The sequence below is a fragment of the Phaseolus vulgaris genome, chromosome 10, assembly GCF_000499845.2.
Source record: "Phaseolus vulgaris cultivar G19833 chromosome 10, P. vulgaris v2.0, whole genome shotgun sequence".
NCBI classification, from domain to species: Eukaryota; Viridiplantae; Streptophyta; class Magnoliopsida; order Fabales; family Fabaceae; genus Phaseolus; species Phaseolus vulgaris.
Window position 1 is genome coordinate 18,599,413 of NC_023750.2, and position 20,085 is coordinate 18,619,497.

The window sequence follows — 20,085 nt, forward strand, 5'->3', positions numbered from 1 at the left end:
CGGTGGGTTGGCGTTCTCCGATCTCTAGTGTGCGTAACCGGCGGTCACCAGAATTGCGTCGCAGTCACCACATGAGAATGCTAGGAGATCGGGTTGTTTACACACTGCCACAAGGAGCACGTCGCCGGGTCTCCCAGCGAACTTAGTTAAGGCTGTCGAAGGCTCAGAAGGGTAATTCCAAGCGTGTAAGTTCAGTAAGACGATGGTGGCACCAGCTTGGGGCATGAAAGTCGAGTGGGTTGGGGGAAACACCTTGCTCATCAACGACAGGATTCCCAGAGCGGACGTTTGTTGGTGGCAAGGTTTCCCCAGCTAGAACACGCATGGCGTAGCAGTAAGAAGGGTGTCATTCGCGATGAGCGATATCACAGAGATGATGCACTTTGTTGCATCCAAAACTCGCCTTGACGGGTGGTGTTTCACAGCGCATTACGTGCTGGGTTGCTCTTTGAGTTGAGGACTTAGCTGTGCGGCTGGTTACTACACAAGAATGACGTTCAAGTTACTCCAACCTAGATGATGACACGTGTAGGGTTGGGAACAATGGAGAAATGACGCTCAAGTTGCCTTAGCTCAGATGACGACACGTGTAGGGCTAGGCGCTACCTGCTGTCCCAGCCCAGATGGCGACACGTGCAGGGCTGGACGCGAGCCACGCGTCCAAAAGCATAACTTTAACAGAATCTGCAGAGGTACGTTTTTCATTACGGCTGGTACTGCTAAGGTTGTGTGCCTACAGTACGGTCCTACAGAGCATATTCTCTCTTAGTTTTTGGGTGTTCTTGCCAATGACTTGAGCGTCGGAGCACCACCAGCCGCAGAGGCGCCACTGTGTGTTTTTCAGGTTCTCAGAGAGGCTATCTGTGGAGTGGACTTGGAGGGCACGTGGTGTCAAGCTGGTGAGGAAGATCGTGACGAGGCAACGCTTTTGCGCTGAGTCAACCGGCAGGATCAATTTCTTTGAAGAGTGACTTCTTGTCAAGCCAAATTCACTACGGCAGTTTGCTACCAAATTACTTTTTGCTAACTTTGTTTTCTTAACTTTGTTTGCTGTTTTGTTGTTTGCTGTTTTCTTTTATAAATGGCTTCATATTACAGCAGTGGTTCTTCCAAACAGCATTCTTCTAGCAAAGCTGCTGCTCTTGATGAATTAAAAAAGGCAAAACGAACCATTAATCTCAATGATGAAGCTATAAGAAAGTTGGAGGAAAGATTACAAAGACTTGAAATGAAGCAAGCTAGGTCCTCATATTCTATTCATGGATAGCATCATTCACATAGCCCTTCAACAAGAGGCTCTTCCAATGATCATGGACGTGAAGAAGAACATAGAAGAAGGAGACCTCAACCCAACTTTCATGGATTTAGACCACCTCATGCTCATGAAGATAAACGTGAAGATGGCTACTACCGAAATGCAAAGGCTAGGCTACCTTCGGTCCAGCTTCCTTGTTTCAATGGCTCTAGTGATCCTAATGTATATTTAGATTGGGAGGCTAAGTGTGAACAAATATTTGAGACCCATAAGATCCTTGATGAGCACAAATATAAGCTAGCCACCTTAGAATTTAGTGATTATGCCAAAGAATGGTGGCGTACAATTGTAATGGACATTATGTATCGCAAGAAACCTCCCGTGGTTTCTTGGAATATTTTGAAAGAGTATATGCGCGCGAGGTTTGTTCCTCCTTCTAGGAAGGAACACTTGTTGAAGTTCCAAAGGCTTCCTCAAGGACATAGGATGGTAGATGAATATTTTAAAGATTTTGAAACAACTTTGACTAAAATGAATATGCATGCTAATGAAGAGTCAAAGATAAAATGGTTTATACATGGTTTAAGAAGAGATATTAGACAATTTATAGAATTAAATGAGTACTCTTCTTTGAAGCAAGTGCTTCGCATAGCCATCAAGATGGAATTATATCTTTTGAAAACCACGTCTACAAAACAAGTTTCTACTACAAATTCTTCTACTCCTAAGTCACCTACCAAAACTTCACATATAAAATGTTTTAAATGTTTAGGTTTTGGGCACATAGCTCTTCATTGTCCACAAAAAACCTTAATGACAAACAAGGTAAAACAAGACCTACCTCACCCACCTCCCTCACGTAAAAATGAAAAAGACAAAGAAAGCCAAGTTGACATGAGTCTTATCCTTTCACCTCCAAGGTGTTTTCCTTCCTTACCTTTTTCATTACCCAAGGTTTCTATTTCAACACCATCTTGGTTAAAAAGTGTTAGAGATGATTTCATACCTCCTAATGGTTTTCACCATTTACGAGGTCTTTTTCCAAAACATATCGTCATTCCCAAACAAATTTTTCCAACTTGGTCGATTTTTAGAACCTCCTTTTCTGAAATTCCTTTGTTTCCAAATGCTAAGTCATGTTTACCTTTTTCTTCCACTTTTAAGTGTAAAAATAAACTGACTTTGTTATATGCAGGAATTCAGAATTCGTGGACGAATTCTCTCCAACTCGAGGAGTATGATGAGAATCCAATAAAGGAGGCTTTTATTAATGAAGGAAGAGGGCATTCACCCTCACATTTGAAGTTCTTCCTTCTAGTCTTCTCAAAATTAAAAGAAGACATAAAATAAAGAGAGGATCAAGCCTAAAGCCAAAGAAGTCTACAAGCTTTCAAGAATGGACTTCAATTAAATATCTCTCTGTATAGTTTCTTTTAAATTGTAAATAATATAGAATAGTGTTTAGAAAGATGCTTAGAGGGAAACATTAGACACCTCTTTTGTAAAAACATCTCTAGGCTTTAGTTTAGAAAATTCTAGAAGCTTGGGGAGTGAGCTTAGTAAGGGGGCGTAAGCTTAAGAGCATTTTGGGTAGCTTAGGGAATAAGCTATGTAAATGACTAGCCCTTGCTCCTATAAAAGGAGGGCTTAGGTCCTTCATAATGCAGATTTGGAAATTGAAGTAAGAAAACTCTACTCAAATTAAGAGAGAATTGAAGAGCTTTGTGCGTTCCTCATTAGTCTTATCTTGAGAGTTCTATGGTTACCTCAAGTGGCGGCTTGCACACTCATCTTGGAGTCACCATCCTCTAAGTGGCGTGATCATCAAAACAAAGCATCCATCTCCATAAGTTCTTCTTTCTTTCATCTCCATATTCAATGAAATTCCTAATACATGTTTAGCTTCTTTTTGGTTCGGTATTTCTATCTTGTTTCTGAATTTGCTTCGGTGCATCCTTGCCTTGGTTGTTCATAGTTGTGTCTTCTTCTTTTTCTTGCTATTTGTTTGGTTTAATTTCAGTTTTCAGCAATTCTATTCGGTATTCTTGCCTTTTGTTCCATTTTAATCGGTTCAATTTGACAATACATGGAACTTCTATGTGAGTTTGGGTTTTGGTGCTAGTTTTGGTGAGTTCTTGATTATAGAACCTTGATCCAATTCTATGATAAAGTGCCTATCTCTTAACCAACTCAAGATGATTCCTAAGAATGTCAAGAATCATTCAAAGTGTGCTAGTGGAATCACATCACGTAACGTCACTTGAAGCACAGCACGTGATGTGGCACGTGACGTGGCACCACTTGCCACGTGGCCACTGAGGGCGATCACTTAGTCTTTTCGCTGAAAACAAGAATACAGCTCGAGACTGGGGGGCTTGTGATCCGGTCGGTCATCGGTAGTCGGTGACGTCAGCAACAGATAGCCACGTGGACCGTTCTTAGTGGGACATGTGGGCCAGGGAAGCAGATGTGTCTTTGAGAGAGTCACCCAGGGGGTGATCGGTGATCAGGGGGTGATCGGTGGTCCGGGAGGATGCGCGATCAGCGCCTAGATAAACACCATAAGGCAGAAGGCGTGGCGCTATGATGCACCGATCAGTCGTCTAGGGTGAGCGATGACCGTTGGGTCTTCGTGTTACGCGCAGTTAAGCTGGAAACAAGGGGTGATTCCCAGCGAGAATGTTGCATACGAGCCTTGTGCGGCAAGGTATCAGAGAAAGGAGAAGTTATGTGCTTTGTAGTGCCGTGCATGAGAGTGGCCTAAGAGAGCTAGCAGCCAGTCGGTGATTGGTGCTCTCTTAACCCATAACGTGCATGGAGCAAAGCGGAGGTGATCGTTCACACAGTAGGTGATGCCTAGTACGTGCGCTTAGCCAAGCCACACTTGGTATTCACGCTGAGGTTGCACGAGACGCCTAGTGAAAGAAACGCGCTAAGTTACTTCATACACGAATAACTTAGGCGCGCAACAGAGTATATAAAGGCATTCCGCGCTCATGCAGAGGGAGGTAAGATTCATCCTTACAAGTTACTATTTTACACACAGAGAGAAAGAGAGAATCACAGAGTACACACGAGTCTCGCTGAGATTCATAGTTCTTAGTTCTTTGGTGGTTTTGCGAGGTTGACTTGAGCGTCGGAGTGCAATCGGCCGCTAGAGGCGCTGTTTGTTGTGTTTCGCAGGTTTCGTTGGAGTTCTTGTGGAGTGCTTGGAGCGTTCTGACGGAAGACAGAGTTTGACGTGGCGAGTCCTTCGACGTTCGAATCACCTGCAAGATCACAAATACTTCCAGAAACTTAAAAGAGTTTGACATAATCAATAATAGCAATGTTCAAAATTAGTAAACACATAATTAAGAACAAATTACAACTTCCCAAACACTTTTCCCCCTATTTGTCTCATCGAAAAGACAAAAGGTAGGATTAAAAACAACATCCAGAGTAGAGATGTTTTGTCCAAAAGAGCTAAAAAGAAGGGTTATCCTCCCTTTGAAATTGTAGTTCCAAAATCTGCCTCTAAACTTCATCAATTTGTTCATCCATAGTAGAGAACCTTGTATCCATGTTTGTAAACCTTGATTCGCACATCTCATAGAGGTTCCTTTGATTATCTGCAAAGGTGTTCATTCTATTCATCATTTGCATTTCAAAGGAGGACATGCTTGGCATCCTTTCCTCAATGTTGATATCATGATGCATTGATGCCTCTTTAGTTTCATTTCCTTCATTGGTTCCACTTGGGCCAGCATAATCACCATTTTTGCTTACCCGTCTTCCACCAATCTTAGTAAACCCCATCTTACTTAGGGATCCACTATTGATTTCACTGGAGGGCTTGATAACTTCTGCTAGCTCTCCTTCTATATCCACTTCAAAATAGTGAAGGAACTTAGAAATCAAAATAGCATAAGCATAATGAAAATCACATAACCTCATGGCTTTTTGCATATGCTCTTTGATAGCGTGAATCCAGTTGATCTTCACTTTATTCATTTTGCAGTAGATCATGAGGAGATCTTCTTCAGAAAGAGTTGAATGGTTGCTCCCCCTAGGTGTGAGAATCCATGAAACTATGAAGGCCACAAGCCTTTCATCAAGCTTCAACCCTCCAACAGAAAAATTCCTCACTTTGGAGTGGGGATCCTTGAGACAACTTTTGTAAAACTGAATTTTGTTGAAATCTTCCACAACTCCAAGGTTTCCCCTATTAATTCTTATACTAGAAGACTTCATCCCGGTCACAGCAAACCATACCTCATTTGTAATAATCATATCTACATCTTTGACATGAGAAACAAGTGAGTCACCATCAAAAGTAAGGTTAGTTTAAAATACCTTTACAAGATCATGATAAATGTTCCCTGTGAGTTCCAGAAATCTCTTCAACTTTTGTTCTTTGAGGACACTCCTTACAGAATCTAACTTCTGTTGCTTCATCCAAGAGAAGGAAACAACTTTTAGAGTATTTACATTCTTTCTACTAGTCTCTAGTAGGTACTTGTTGATGAGATTGGTATCCCCTGTAAACCAACCTTCAAGCTTTCCAGAACTTTTGACACCCCTGGACTTCATTCCTTTTGCAAATGGTGGAGATCCAGCCATTTGAATTAGAAACAGTTTCTGCAAAGAAATTTTTTGAAGAAAGATATAAATAACAGTTCTAGTTTAACCGGTTATATGTGAGTGGAAACAACAGCTAAATGCATTGGGTTTTATAGTAGAGAATCCCTGGTCAAAGCTGAATGTATTCAACATAAAAATGAATCAAATCTGAACAATAAAGTTGACATGGTCAGTCCAATCAGAAAGTACAGATTCACATGTGATATTTGACCAAGCATTTAAGACAAATTTGATTTTCAAGATAGGTAGAGATCTGATCTATTAAAAGCTAAGGTACCAGAGTTAAACTGTATTCAAACATCAATTAAAGCAAGTTTGACCATACACATCACTAGCTTTAACAGAATCATAAATCCCAAAATTAAAAATCAAAAACAGATTCATCCAGAGCTTACCTGACATAAATAATCGGTTGTTTCGAGGAAACAATCAGTTAAATTTCTGTTTTGAAAAAAAAAATGTTTTAAAACCAGAAACACATGTTGCATCTAATTATTAGGTTTTCACGTAACTACAAGCTATAAAACATATGCAGGGAAGATGGAGCACATAGAAATCATTCACAGAACCATAGAGAAGCATATTGAATTGAATTTTGCACATTGATAGCTCTTAACAGAGAATAAGAGTTTAATCCCTAGATTACTGATTTTCTAATTATAGAAGCTCAAGGAAACCAACACAAGATTCTGATATGTTGACAAGTACAGAACATCCAATCCTTGCTGAACCTTTCAAGAGAAATCAGAAATCTACAAAATAGAACTTTGTCAAATCTTAAGATTTGATCCCTTGAAGAATTTGGGACCTTCAGTGTTAGATTTATCATTTGTATTGACAATACATCTCAGAATCCACTTATAGATGCCTTTAGGTACAAGAGATTTACGAAACCTGCAATACCTGACAGAATGGCCTTTCTTCATGCAATAGAAGCATGTAACAACTGGTTGAAACGATTTTTTAACCGATTGTTTTTCTGGAAAATTTGAAAAAGGTTTTGCAATTCTTTTCTCTTTGCTTTGGGGATAAAATCCCAAACCTGCTTTTCCAAAAACACATTTCTGTGAGGCTAAAACATCTTCAAAGTTGGACTTTCCAGTTGTAAGCTTGTCCAAGGTTTTCAAAAAGATAGCAAATCTTCTTTTCAAGAAGTTCACAATTTTCACAACTCCTTTTCTCACAACTGCAAGAAGAATTCTTGTAGATTAAATCCAGATGTTCTAAATCTTCATTGGCTTTGTACAACTCTTTCTCATGATCCTTAACTTTATTTTCTAACCAGTTGTTTAATCCTTTCAACCGGTTGAGAGAAAGGGTCAATCGGTTGGCATCATCATGAGTTTCATAAAAAGCTTTAAGCAATTGATCATAGGTGGTACCTTTACTTGTTGAAGTAGAATCCACACTACTTGTTACTGATGCTAGAAGACATAGATTAGCTTCCTCATCATCTGAAGAGCTTGAGGATGAGACATCATAGTCATCCCATGCTATATAAGCTTTCTTTTATTTTTCCCTTCTTCTCCCTTTTGAAGTCTCCCTTTTCTTTGACTTCATTATTTGGGCATTCTGACTTAATATGTCCGTGTTCACCACAACCATAATAGGTATACTTTCTCAAGTCTTTGAGTCATACCTTTTAGAAGCTTGTTTCTTTCTCAAGAATTTGCTGAATTTTCTTGATAGCAAACTTATGTTTTCCTCTTCACTTTCACTGGAAACATGTTGTTGTTTGCTAGCTTTGAGTGATATGCTCTTCTTATGCTTATCTTCACTCTCTTGAATAGCAAGCCTTTTGATGGAGATCAAGCTCAAGAGGACATGGAGGCCAATCAACAAGATCAAGAAGAGGTAGAGGCACAAATGGAGGACGCCCATGGAGGTCAAAGCCCACCTCAAAGGATTACAAGAAGCATGTTTAAAGCTTTGGGAGCTAGAGGACATTTATTTTCTCTTTTTGTAATTTCTTTAGTTGAAGGTGCTTAGAGGGAAACATTAGAAACCTCTTTTGTTTTAGCATCTTTTAGGCTTTAGTTAGGAGCTTTAGGAGGGGGGTGTATTAGTAGAATAGTTGGTGCCAAAGTGAAGGAAAGAGTCACACCTTCCACATGCATGGTTTAGGCGCCGGTTTTAGCTAGCTTTAGGAGGGAAATTTGAATTGTTTTAGCTTGCATTTTCAGCACCTTAGGCTATAAATAGAGGTGCCTTCTTTGTAAAATTCAGATTGGAATTAATCTAAGAAAACTCTACTCAAATTTTGAGTGATCATTGGAGAGCTTTTGAGCCTTCTTCTCTAGTCTTATCTTGTTGGATCCATGGAGTTCTCAAGTGGCGGCAGCAACTCTTATCTAGGAGCATTCCACACTTCTAGTGGCGAGATCATCCAACATCCTTCCATCTTCATGAGCATCTCTTCTCTCCTTCCTTTCTTCTTTGTTAATTCTTTGTTCTAGCTTGTTGTCTTGTTGTTTGGTTCGGCTGTTCTAGTTTTTCCAGCACCTATGTTTTGTTCTTTGCCTTTTAATTTCATTTTGTTCGGTTGAAATGTGTTCTTATGCAATTCTGTTCGGTACTTCTTAGTTTTACCTCTTTTTGTTGGTTCAATTTGACAATATGTGGAACATCCAAATGAGTTTGGGATTTGGTACTAGTTTTTGGTGAGTTCTTGTCTTAGAACAATGATCCAACTCTAAGAAAAGTGCCTCTATAATGTCCAACTCATGGTGATTCCTAAGAATGTCAAGAATCATTCTCTATATGGCTAGTGGAATCACATCATGTGGTATCATGAGTCTTAGGTTCATTCTTGTTTAATTGTTGAGTTGTGTGCACTTTATTTCAAAAGCTCTTTAATTTTCTTGCAATTTAAGTTTCTGTTTTAGATTTTTTTACTTGAGTTTTCTTGCTGTTTTTCTTTTGCACCAAGTGCTTGTGAAAAGGTTTATGGCACTCATTCTTCTTATGAGTATGGTTGCTCTTTTGGAATGGCATTATCCTTCCTAGAGTTTACCTTAAGCTTCATAGCCTTTCTTTTGCACCAATTGCTGTTTTGTGTGTTTGCTGTTTTTAATTACAAATGGCTGGATTTTCAAGTGATGCATCCTACAAGCAGAATTCTCCTTCCAAAGCTTCAATCCTTGGTGAATTACATGAAGCTCAAAGAACAATTAGACGGTTGGAGGAAAAAATGCAAAAGATGGAGGTCCAACAAGCTAGACCATCTCCTTCTATCCATGATGGACATCATTCTCATAGACCATCTTCAAGAGCTTCTTCAAATGATTTTGGCCGTGAAGATGAGCATAGGAGAAGGAGACCTCCACCCCAAGTCCATGGACAAAGACATCATCACCAAGGGGAAAGAATTCACTACGGCAATGGCTTCTATCATGATGCAAAGTCCAAGCTTCCTTCGGTCAAGCTACCTTGTTTTAATGGTTCTAGTGATCCAAATGTATATTTAGATTGGGAGGCTAAGTGTGAACAAATTTTTGAGATCCATGAGATCCAAGATGAGCATAAGCTAGCCACCCTAGAGTTTAGTGATTGTGCCATGAAATGGTGGCATGGAATTGTAAAGGACATTATCTATCACAAGGGTCCTCCCGTGGACTCTTGGAACTCTTTGAAGGATCATATGCGCGCTAGGTTTGTGCCCCCACATTTTAGGAAAGACCTCATGTTGAGACTCCAACAGTTTCAACAAGGCACGCTAAATGTGGATGAATATTATAAGGAGCTTGAGACGCATATGCTTAAAATTGAATTAGAAGAAAGTGAAGAAGCCATGGTTGCTAGGTTTGTGAGTGGTCTTAGGAAGGATATTCAAGACATTGTTGAGTTACAAGAGTATTCTTCATTGGGCTCTTTAGTTCATCTTGCAATGAAGGTGGAAACCCAACTTGCTAAGAAAAACTCTTTTAAAAATGCTTCTGTACCGCCCTGGTGGTCGGGTGTGATGACGTGGCATCCTGCTACAGTGTAGGCGTGTTGACAAGGTGCCAGGTTGGCATAAGGGAAGGAAGTCGGGGGGCACGTGTAGTCGCCAGTTGTTAAGTTGGTGTGTTCCGATTTCCAGTTTACCAGAATGGGCGATCGCCAGGTTGAAGAAGTCGCCAGATGTAGACCCAGGCGACCAAGCAGTCGGAGATCGCCAGAGCAAGCACATCGCCGAAGATGAAGGAGAAGCAGATTATGAAGGCGGCCGGCGAGACCACGGGGAAGGTGTATGAAGGCCCCTAACTCGCCAGTTCCAGTAGAGATCGCACTCCTAAGTTAGCTATGCACTGGGCAGTACCATGCATAAGTAACTTAGCCAAAATAAGAGTAGAAGCAGCGCCAAGTCAGGGAGCCTCCAGATGATGGCACGTGTACAGTTGGATGCGAGCCACGTGTCCGAGTCTGTAACTGCCAGGAGAGAGAAAGCTACCAGGTATATAAGAGTTCTTAACAAACTTTCTGAGGTACGCACGTTGAGTTCAAACACTTTACGCTTGCGAGTTAGAGCTGACTGTGAGAGAGGATTTGCACGGTTCTAGTTCTCTTAGTTTTTGGTGATACCGTCACTGACTTGAGCGTTGGAGTGCGATCGGCCGCAGCGGCGCTGTGTTGTTTCTTTGCAGGTTCTTGAGATAGATCCCGAAGAGGAACGGAGGTGAGAAGCAGTGCGCACGTCGATCCTTCGACGAGGCAATTTCCAGCGTTCCGGTCAACAGGCTGGATCATCAGGCGCCCACCGTGGGGCCGTGTAAAACTTGCTCCCATCCACAGCGTGAGTTCTTGGAAGTTTCCGAAGTTTTCTGCGCGGTTGCGTGCTGGTGCAACCGTCGTTCACGGTCTTTTTGAGTTTCGTTCGGTGAATTTGCGTTTTGCACCGTTCGTTTGGCTTTTCGATCGGTGGAGTAAGGTTTTTTGCTGGTTACGCGTAGTCTGTTTGGTAGAAGTTCGAGTTCTTTCGTTTGTTTGGTTGTTCGCGGGGAAGCGGTGGTTTCTGGCGAAGTTGTGGTTTTCTTTGAAGGCTTACGGTGTTCTTGAGTTTTCTTGCACTGTTTCGCACTGTTTCTCCGGTTGATCGCTGATTCAATCGAGGCTGAAGTGTTGTTTGCTGCACTCCTGTGATTCGCTGAAGTTAATGAGAAAAATGAGAAGCAATCGTTCCAGTCCCGTGGCGCCTGTCGCTGCTGAAGGCGACACCGCCATGACCATGGCGCAGATGGCAGAGATGATGCGCTCGTTGCAGGCAACTGTGGAAGCCTCGCGCGTAGAGCAGGCGAGGATACATGAGGACCTGGTCGCCTCTCGCGCCAGGAACGAGGAGCTCAGCAAGGTGACTGAGGAGCTGCGTCGAGCTCTTTAGGAGCAGCAAGGACGTTCTTCTGCTGAAGAGGTGGCGCCGTCGACGCCACCTCGGGTTTTCCCAATGCCTTTTGTTCAGGCGATTACCGACACGCCTATTACCACGAGCGTGGTTCCGGTTAAGGCTGTCTTTACCGGCGTGGAGGATCCAGAGGCTCATCTGACCACGTTCCAAACGCAGATGATGCTGTCGGGAGGGTCAGACGCCGTCTACTGCAAGATGTTCGTGAGAACGCTCCAGGGAACGACGATGGAGTGGTTTGTGAGCCTGCCTAACGGCCACATAACCAATTTTCAACAGTTCTCTAAAATCTTTGTCGAGCAGTACATTGTGAATAAGGCACCGCCCAGGGTGTCTTATGATCTGTTTGATATAAGGCAGTACCATGGGGAGTCCCTCAGAGACTACCTCAATCGCTTCGGAGCGCAGATGGTCAGATCGCCGGCCAAGGATGAAGAAATGCTGGTTTATGCCTTCAAGAAGGGCGTGCAGCCAGGGCCATTCTGCGAGGCCTTGATCAGGGCTCATCCAGCGACATTTGCTGAAGTCAGGCGGCTTGCGGTGGCTCACATCGCCGACGAGAGTGAAGTCGCCGAGAAGAGAGGCAGCGTGGCTCCCGCCAGGCCACGCGCCCAGACCAGGATCCAGCCGCAGAGGGTGCTGGAAACGGCGGCGGCGGCCAGAAAAGACCAGAGGACTCGCCATCCTTACGACAGGAGAAACAAGGGAAGAAGCCAAGCGCGCCAACAACCATCACGCCAGCAACCAGCACGCCGGGAATACAATCGCCCGCCTAAGCAGAAATTTGTCATGGGACTAGCGGACCTGATCGCTATCCCTAACACATCTGCTAGGTTGAAGGCACCTGAGAAGGTGGGCGACAAGGTGCTGGGGTCAAAGCCAGACGCCTGGTGCGAGTTCCACCAATGTTTTGGCCACACCTTGGACTCGTGTTTGTCTTTGGGATATCAGCTCGACGATCTGGTTAAGAGCGGGTTCCTAAATGACTATCTGCTGGATAGGAGGACGGGGGGAGCATCGAGTTCCCAGCCAGCAGGTGGAGAAGCCCAGCAACACGAGATGCCTATCCACGGGGAGATCCACACCATTGCAGGGGGTTTCTCAGGTGGTGGATGCACCGCATCGCAGAGGAAAAAGTATGCGCGATCGGTGATGACAGTGGACATGTTTGAAGATCACTCCCCGGAAGTGGACATTACGTTCACCAAGCAGGATCTTCGGGACGTTGTGCCTCATGACAACGATCCCATAGTTATTTCGGTAGTTACAGCGGGAAGGAAGGTCCACAGGGTTCTGGTGGACCAAGGAAGCTCGGCAGACGTGATGTTCTGGCCAACTTTCACACAGCTGGAATTGCCCCTTGACCAGCTAAGGCCCTATGGAGGGTGCTTATATGGGTTCGCTGGTGACCAGGTGGAGGTCAGGGGGTACATTGAGCTGAGGACCACGTTTACAGATGAGGCCGGGTCGAGGACGGAGAAAATCAAGTACCTCATCGTAAACGCCCCTTCAGCATATAACATCCTGTTGGGAAGGCCCACTCTTAACAGGATAGGCGCCATTCCGTCGACTCGGCACATGAAGGTGAAGTTGCCGTCCATGGAAGGGGTGGTGATCACAATCAAGTCTGATCAGAAAGAAGCGAAAAGGTGCTATGAGAATAGCCTGAAAAACAAAAGATCAGTGAGTTATGTAACAACCACCCCACCTCCCGGTGTGAAGCCCAGATCGACGGTAACGGAGGAGGCCGCCGGAAGAGACGTGGAAATGGTGGATGCTGAGCTGGGGGAGAGGAACGCTGGCCTGGAGGAGGAAGAGGCGCGGAATCGCCCCGAAGAAGCAAGGGAACAGGGAATCGCCAGGGCGGTGATCGCCAGAGAATCCAGGCCTAAACCTGTCGAGCAGTGGCTCGAAAAGGAGATCGGAGGAAAAGTCTTCAAGCTGGGAAGATCTCTAGAGGTTGATCTCCAGGACCAGATCGCCAAGGTGATTGAGCGGCATCTGGATGCGTTTGCATGGTCCGCTTCGGACATGCCCTGGATTGATCCCGACTTCTTGTGCCATCATCTGGCGATGGACAACATGGTGAAACCGGTGCGACAAAGGAGAAGAAAATTCAACGAGGAGAGGAGGCAGGCGATCAGGGACGAAACACGGAAACTCCTCGCTGCAGGCCACATCAGGGAAGTCCAGTACCCTGAATGGTTGCCAAATGTCGTACTGGTGAAGAAGAGTAACGGGAAATGGCGCATGTGCGTCGATTTCACCGATCTGAACAAGGCTTGCCCAAAGGACTCGTATCCTTTACCAAGTATTGATGCCCTGGTTGATAGTGCTGCAGGGTGCAAGTTGCTGAGTTTCCTGGATGCCTTCTCGGGCTATAATCAGATCAAGATGCATCCCATGGATGAAGAAAAAACAGCCTTCATGACGGAGAGGTCGTGCTACTGCTATAAGGTGATGCCGTTTGGGCTGAAGAACGCGGGGGCCACGTATCAGAGGCTGATGGATCGAGTACTTGCACCAATGTTGGGAAGGAACGTGAAAGCCTACGTCGATGACATGGTCGTGACCTCGCAGGAAAAAAGCAAGCACGTGGCAGACTTGGAAGAATTGTTCACGACGATCGCCAAGTTCAAGTTAAAGCTCAACCCGGAGAAATGCATTTTCGGCGTGGAGGCTGGAAAATTTTTGGGTTTTCTCTTGACTGAAAGGGGAATAGAAGCTAACACAGACAAGTGTGCCGCCATCTTGGCGATGAGAAGCCCGGCTACGGTGAAAGAAGTCCAGCAGCTAACAGGTCGGATGGCAGCCCTATCTCGCTTCGTGTCAGCTAGCGGAGAAAAGGGGCATCCCTATTTTCAATGTCTGCGGTGCAATAATAAGTTTGCTTGGACGAAAGAGTGCGAGGAAGCTTTCGTCAAACTGAAGGAGTATCTGGCGAGCCCACCGGTTCTGTGCAAACCGCTGCCGGGAATTCCTCTCAGGTTGTATTTTGCTGTGACTGAGAGGGCGGTGAGTGCGGTGCTCGCCCAGGATCAGGATCAGGCTCAGAAGCCTATTTATTTCGTGAGCAAGGTGTTGCAGGGCCCAGAAACGAGATATCAGGCCCTGGAGAAGGCTGCGCTGGCTGTGGTGTTTTCGGCGAGGAGGTTGCGCCACTACTTCCACAGTTTCACAATACTGGTGATGACTGACCTGCCCATCCAGAAGGTCTTGAAGAAACCCGATGTTGCGGGAAGGATGGTGAAGTGGGCCGTAGAGTTGTCAGAGTTTGATATTAAGTACGAGCCCCGAGGCCCGATCAAGGGGCAAGTCTTTGCAGATTTCGTGGTTGAGCTCTCATCAGAGGCGACGCGGGTTGAAGGAGATGATTTCCGTTGGGTACTTTCGGTGGATGGATCGTCGAACCAGCAGGGCAGCGGTGCTGGAGTCATATTGGAAGGACCCAACGGCGTGCTGATTGAACAATCTTTGATGTTTGCCTTCAAAGCCAACAACAATCAAGCAGAGTATGAGGCGCTGATCGCCGGGATTTTGCTGGCCAAGGAGATGGGGGCTAGGGTGCTGATGGCTAAGAGTGACTCGCTGCTAGTCACAGGGCAAGTAACCGGCGAGTTCCAGGCTAAAGATCCACAAATGGCGGCTTACTTGGCGTATGTGCAGGAATTGAAGAGTTCCTTTGCCTCTTTTAAAGTAGTGCATGTGCCCCGAGAGCAGAATGCCCGAGCTGACTTGCTTGCTAAGCTCGCCAGCTCAGGCAAGGGGGGTAGGCAGAGGACGGTGATTCAAGAAACTCTGAAGACGCCAAGGGCATTTGTAGCAGATCACCTGGTCCTTCAAATAAGCAAGTCGACGGAGAGAGCAGCGATAAGCCATAAGTCCTTGGCGCAAGAAACTCTGAGATCGCCTAGAGTTAGAGCATGTCAAGGAGAGAAGGTGGATGTGATGCAGGTCTGCGCCGCCCATGAGCCAGACACTTGGATAACGCAATACAAACGGTGCCTGGCAGATGGCCTCCTCCCGCTGGATCCGACAGAAGCTAGGAAGGTAAAGAAAAATTCCAGCAAGTATACGTTGATTGATGGCGATCTGTACAGGTTTGGGTTCACTCACCCGCTCTTGGAATGTATACACGGCGAGAAATGCACGAGAATCATGGCGGAGCTCCACGAAGGTATATGCGGAAGCCACGTCGGGGGTCGAGCTCTGGCCGCGAGGACTCTCCGTGCAGGATACTACTGGCCATCCATGAGAGAAGATTGCAAGAAATATGCCCAATGTTGTAAACAATGCCAGCAGCACGCCGATTGGCATAAGGCACCTCCCGAGGAGTTGAAGTCGATCTATAGCCCTTGGCCGTTTCATACTTGGGGAATCGACATCCTGGGACCTTTCCCGCTGGCGATCAGGCAAATGAAGTACTTGGTGGTGGCGATTGAGTATTTCACCAAGTCGATTGACATGGCGATGAGGAATAGAAGCCAACCCAGATAAGTGTGCCGCCATCTTGGCGATGAGGAGCCCAGCTACGGTGAAGGAGGTTCAACAATTAACAGGTCGAATGGCAGCCCTATCTCGCTTCGTGTCAGCTAGCGGAGAGAAGGGACATCCCTATTTCCAGTGCTTGAGGCGCAATAACAAGTTTGCTTGGACGAAGGAGTGCGAGGAAGCCTTCGTCAAGCTCAAGGAGTATCTGGCGAGCCCGCTGGTTTTGTGCAAACCGCTGGTGGGAACCCCTCTCAGGTTGTATTTTGCTGTAACTGAGAGGGCGGTGAGTGCGGTGCTCGCCCAGGACCAAGATCAGGTTCAGAAGCCTATTATTTCGTTAGTAAGGTCCTGCAGGGCCCCGAGACGAGGTATCAGGCCCTGGAAAAGGCTGCGCTGGCTGTGGTATTTTCGGCGAGGAGGTTGCGCCACTATTTCCATAGCTTCACCATACTTGTGATGACTGATCTGCCCATCCAGAAAGTTTTGAAGAAGCCCGACGTTGCGGGAAGGATGGTGAAGTGGGCAGTGGAGCTGTCAGAGTTTGACATTAAGTGTATCGTCCCGTATCAGGGCGTTGACTAAGTCAAGGTCAAAGTCAACAACTGGAAAGTCAAAGTCAGCTCGAGGTGTCGCCCAGATGTAGAGACGCCAAGAGGAAGCGTCGCCAAGGCAGGACAAGACGTCGCTAAGGCAAGGCGTCGCCTAAGCGAAGGCGTCGCCTAGAGGAAGGCGTCGCCTAGGTGAAGACGTCGCCTAGGTGAAGGCGTCGCCTAGGTGAAGGCGTCGCCCAGGTGAGGGCGTCGCCAGGTTAAACAGTGTAAAAGCAAGGCAATCACGGTGTGGTTCCCCGATACCCATGGGTAGGAAAGACCATGGAGGTTGCGACGTCGTGGGAAAGCCTCAGGTCCCGATATCTCGGGAAAGTGATAAAGAGAAGGAAAAGGTGGCTCCAAGGCCATAGTAATAGTACCAGTGAAGGGCAGCCTGACTCGCGAAGTACCCCTGCCGCCCCAGAGACTCCTTCGGGACAGATACGACCTAAGAGGAAGGTCACGCCCAGGATAACCGGGTGCAGGGTGTGAGAGGAAGGCAGATACGCTCTCAGAGTAAGTGGCTAGATACTTGGGGGCATGAGTTGGCACCCAAAAAGCCACCCCTAGCGCAGTAGCACTCCCAAGCAGGAGGACCCACACGTAGAAACGTCCCCAGATGGGCAGAAACGCCCCCAGATGGGGTCAAGGCGTCGTGAGGCCCTCCACGTATATGACAGTAATGCCGGAATAGAAACACTCTCTAGTCAGGTGCCAGGTAATTAAAGATATTCAATACAGTTTCCCTTTTTGGCATTCAGGTACTATTATGGCTCCCAAGCGTTTCAACGTCTTAAATGCGCTACGTTTCATAATTAAGCGCTTTAATGAGCGCGTTACGTTTGAGTTTAAAAGCGCTTTAAGGCGCTTTAAATGCTGGGGGCAGTTTAAATAGCGCGGAGAATGTCGGAAAAAGGGTTGGAACCTTTGGCAAATTTACGAGAGACTCTCTGGTTGCTTGCCCGTGCTTTAGAATTACGTACAAGTGACTGGAGAATATTTTTGCCTGAAGGAGACAACACACACACATATACACAGTTCTTTTACCACCCTTCAGAGTGCCACACGCGGTGCTCAGATACGTGGGTGGACAGTTTTTTGGTGTTTCTTGCTGGCTGACTTGAGCGTCGGAGTGCAAACGGCCGCTAGGGCGCCTCTTTGTCCTCTTTTTTGCAGGAATTTGCAGGCAACTAGTGGGAAGGAGATCTTAGCTGACGATTGAGGCCACCCACGAAGACGTCCAGGTCAACCGGACGGAACATTTAGCGCCCACCGTGGGGCCGATATAAAACATCAGTCCCATCACAAGTTCGAGAAAATCTACCAGGTTACAGTAGTGCTGAAGGAGGTTGGAGTGACAATGGCCCCCACCAGACGAAGATCAGCGCGCGCAGCCCCAGCAGACCTATCCATGCAGCAGGTCCTGGAAATAATGAGGGGGCTGCAGCAGGACATGGCGGATTCGAAGATGGAGCAGGAGCGCGTGCAGGCAGATCTTGACGCCTCGCATGAGCGCAACGAAGAGCTCCACCGTGTGAACGAGGAGTTGCGCCAGGGCCTGAGAAACGATAGGAGGCGGCCTGGGCATGACGAGATGGAGAACCATTCCCCACCAAGGGAGTTTTCCACTCCGTTCTCGCAGGAGATCCTAGACGCAGCAATCCCGAACACGTTCGCGGGACCCAAGGTAATCTTCACTGGGATGGAGGACCCAGAGACGCACCTCGCGGCATTCCACACGCAGATGGTCCTGATAGGCGGTTCTGATGCCGCCAAGTGCAAGCTCTTCATGAGCACCCTGACCGGGATGGCTATGGACTGGTTCATTAGCCTCTCCGAGGGCCATATCACATCTTTCCGCCAGTTGTCGCAGTTATTCAGAGAACAGTATTTGGCCAACAAGGCCCCGCCGCCGGTCTCCTACGACCTGTTTGACGTGAAGCAGTATCAGGGGGAGACCCTGAAGGAGTATATCAATCGCTTCGGGGCCCAGGTCGTGAAGGTTGGTACAACAGAGGAGCCTATGATCGTGTACGCATTTGTGAAAGGCGTATGCCCAGGCCCCTTTGGAGAATCTATTATCCGCAATCGCCCTAGGACTTTCGCAGAATTACGGCGTAGGGCGGTGGAGCATATCGCTTCGGAAGGGGAGGTATGTGTGAAGCGCACCAGTACCGTGCCCTCACGCCCGAGGGGACCGGCGCGAGCTCAACCCGTCAGAGTCAATGAGACCACGACGGGGAGAAAGAAGCCAGAGGCGAGACGCCCCTACGAGGCCAGAAAGCCCCAGCCTCGGGGCCCCGCAGGAGGCGAACGCCCCACCAGAGAAAGAGCAAGACCGGCGAGGTACAACTTCGTAGTTGAGTTGAAGGATTTGATCGCCGTGCCCAACATAGCCGAGAGGCTGAGGCGACCGGCGAAGACCGACAAGGTGTTAGGGCCCCGTAAAGACTCTTGGTGCGAATTTCACGAGGCTTTCGGGCACCAAATTGATAATTGCCTATCGTTGGGCTACCAGCTAGATGAGCTGGTGAGGACTGGGTTTTTGAAAGATTATGTCGCAGAGTCCACCACGACCGCCACCCTGCCGTCGCCGGCGGATGAGCCAGCACACGAGGTGCCTGTGCTTGGCGAGGTCCACACCATTGCTGGAGGTTTTTCCGGCGGAGGACCCACCGCCTCCCAGCGGAAGAAATACGCGAGGGGGGTGAATTCAATCGAAGAGAGGCTCTCGGGGGAGCCCTGGGAGTCAGATATTGTGTTCACAAGAAGGGATCTCCGAGATGTGGTGCCCCATGACAACGATCCCGTTGTCATCTCGGTCGTCACGGCTGGAAGGAAGGTCCACTGAGTGCTTGTTGATCAAGGAAGCTCGGCAGACGTCATGTTTCTGTCGACTTTTAATAAGTTACGGCTGTCCCCCGATCTGCTGAGTCCCTATACGGGATGTTTGTATGGGTTCGGGGATAACCAGATAGAGGTCCGCGGGTACCTGGAGTTGAGGACTACGTTCACAGACGGAGAGACCTCCCGAACAGAGAGCATTCGGTACCTCGTCGTGAACGCCAATTCTGCCTATAATATTTTGCTGGGCAGGCCGGCGTTAAACCGTCTGAGTGCAATATCCTCCACCCGACACATGAAGATGAAGCTACCGGACCTCAGTGGCCGGGTGATAGTCATCAGATCAGACCAAGAGGAGGCAAGAAAATGCTACGAAAACAGCCTGAAGACGAAGAGAGGCGTTTTCATGGTGTACGAACGTCCGCCGAGCGCGGACGCAACGATGATCGAGGCGACGCCCGCCGGGCAGACCCTCGAAGAGGCCATAGCGGAAAGGGCGATGCCCGAAGCAGATGTGCCAATGGAGGAAGCACACGTGGAAGAGGCGGCGCCCGTAGAAGAAGCGGCGCCCGCCGATGACGGTAATAGGGAGCAACCCGCGACCAACATCCTAGAAAGGGAGATTGGCGGCAAAGCTTTCAAGTTAGGAAGCTCGCTAAGTCCAGAAGAACGGGAAGGGGTGGCGGAAGTGATTTCGCGCCACCTGGATGCCTTCGCGTGGTCCGCCTCGGACATGCCGGGTATCGACCCCGATTTCCTGTGCCACCACCTCAGCATGGACGCCACGGTTCGCCCCGTGCGTCAGAGGAGGAGGAAATTCAATGAGGAGCGACAGCAGGTGGTGAAAGACGAAACGCAGAAGCTGCTGAGCGCTGGCCACATTAGGGAGATTCAGTACCCTG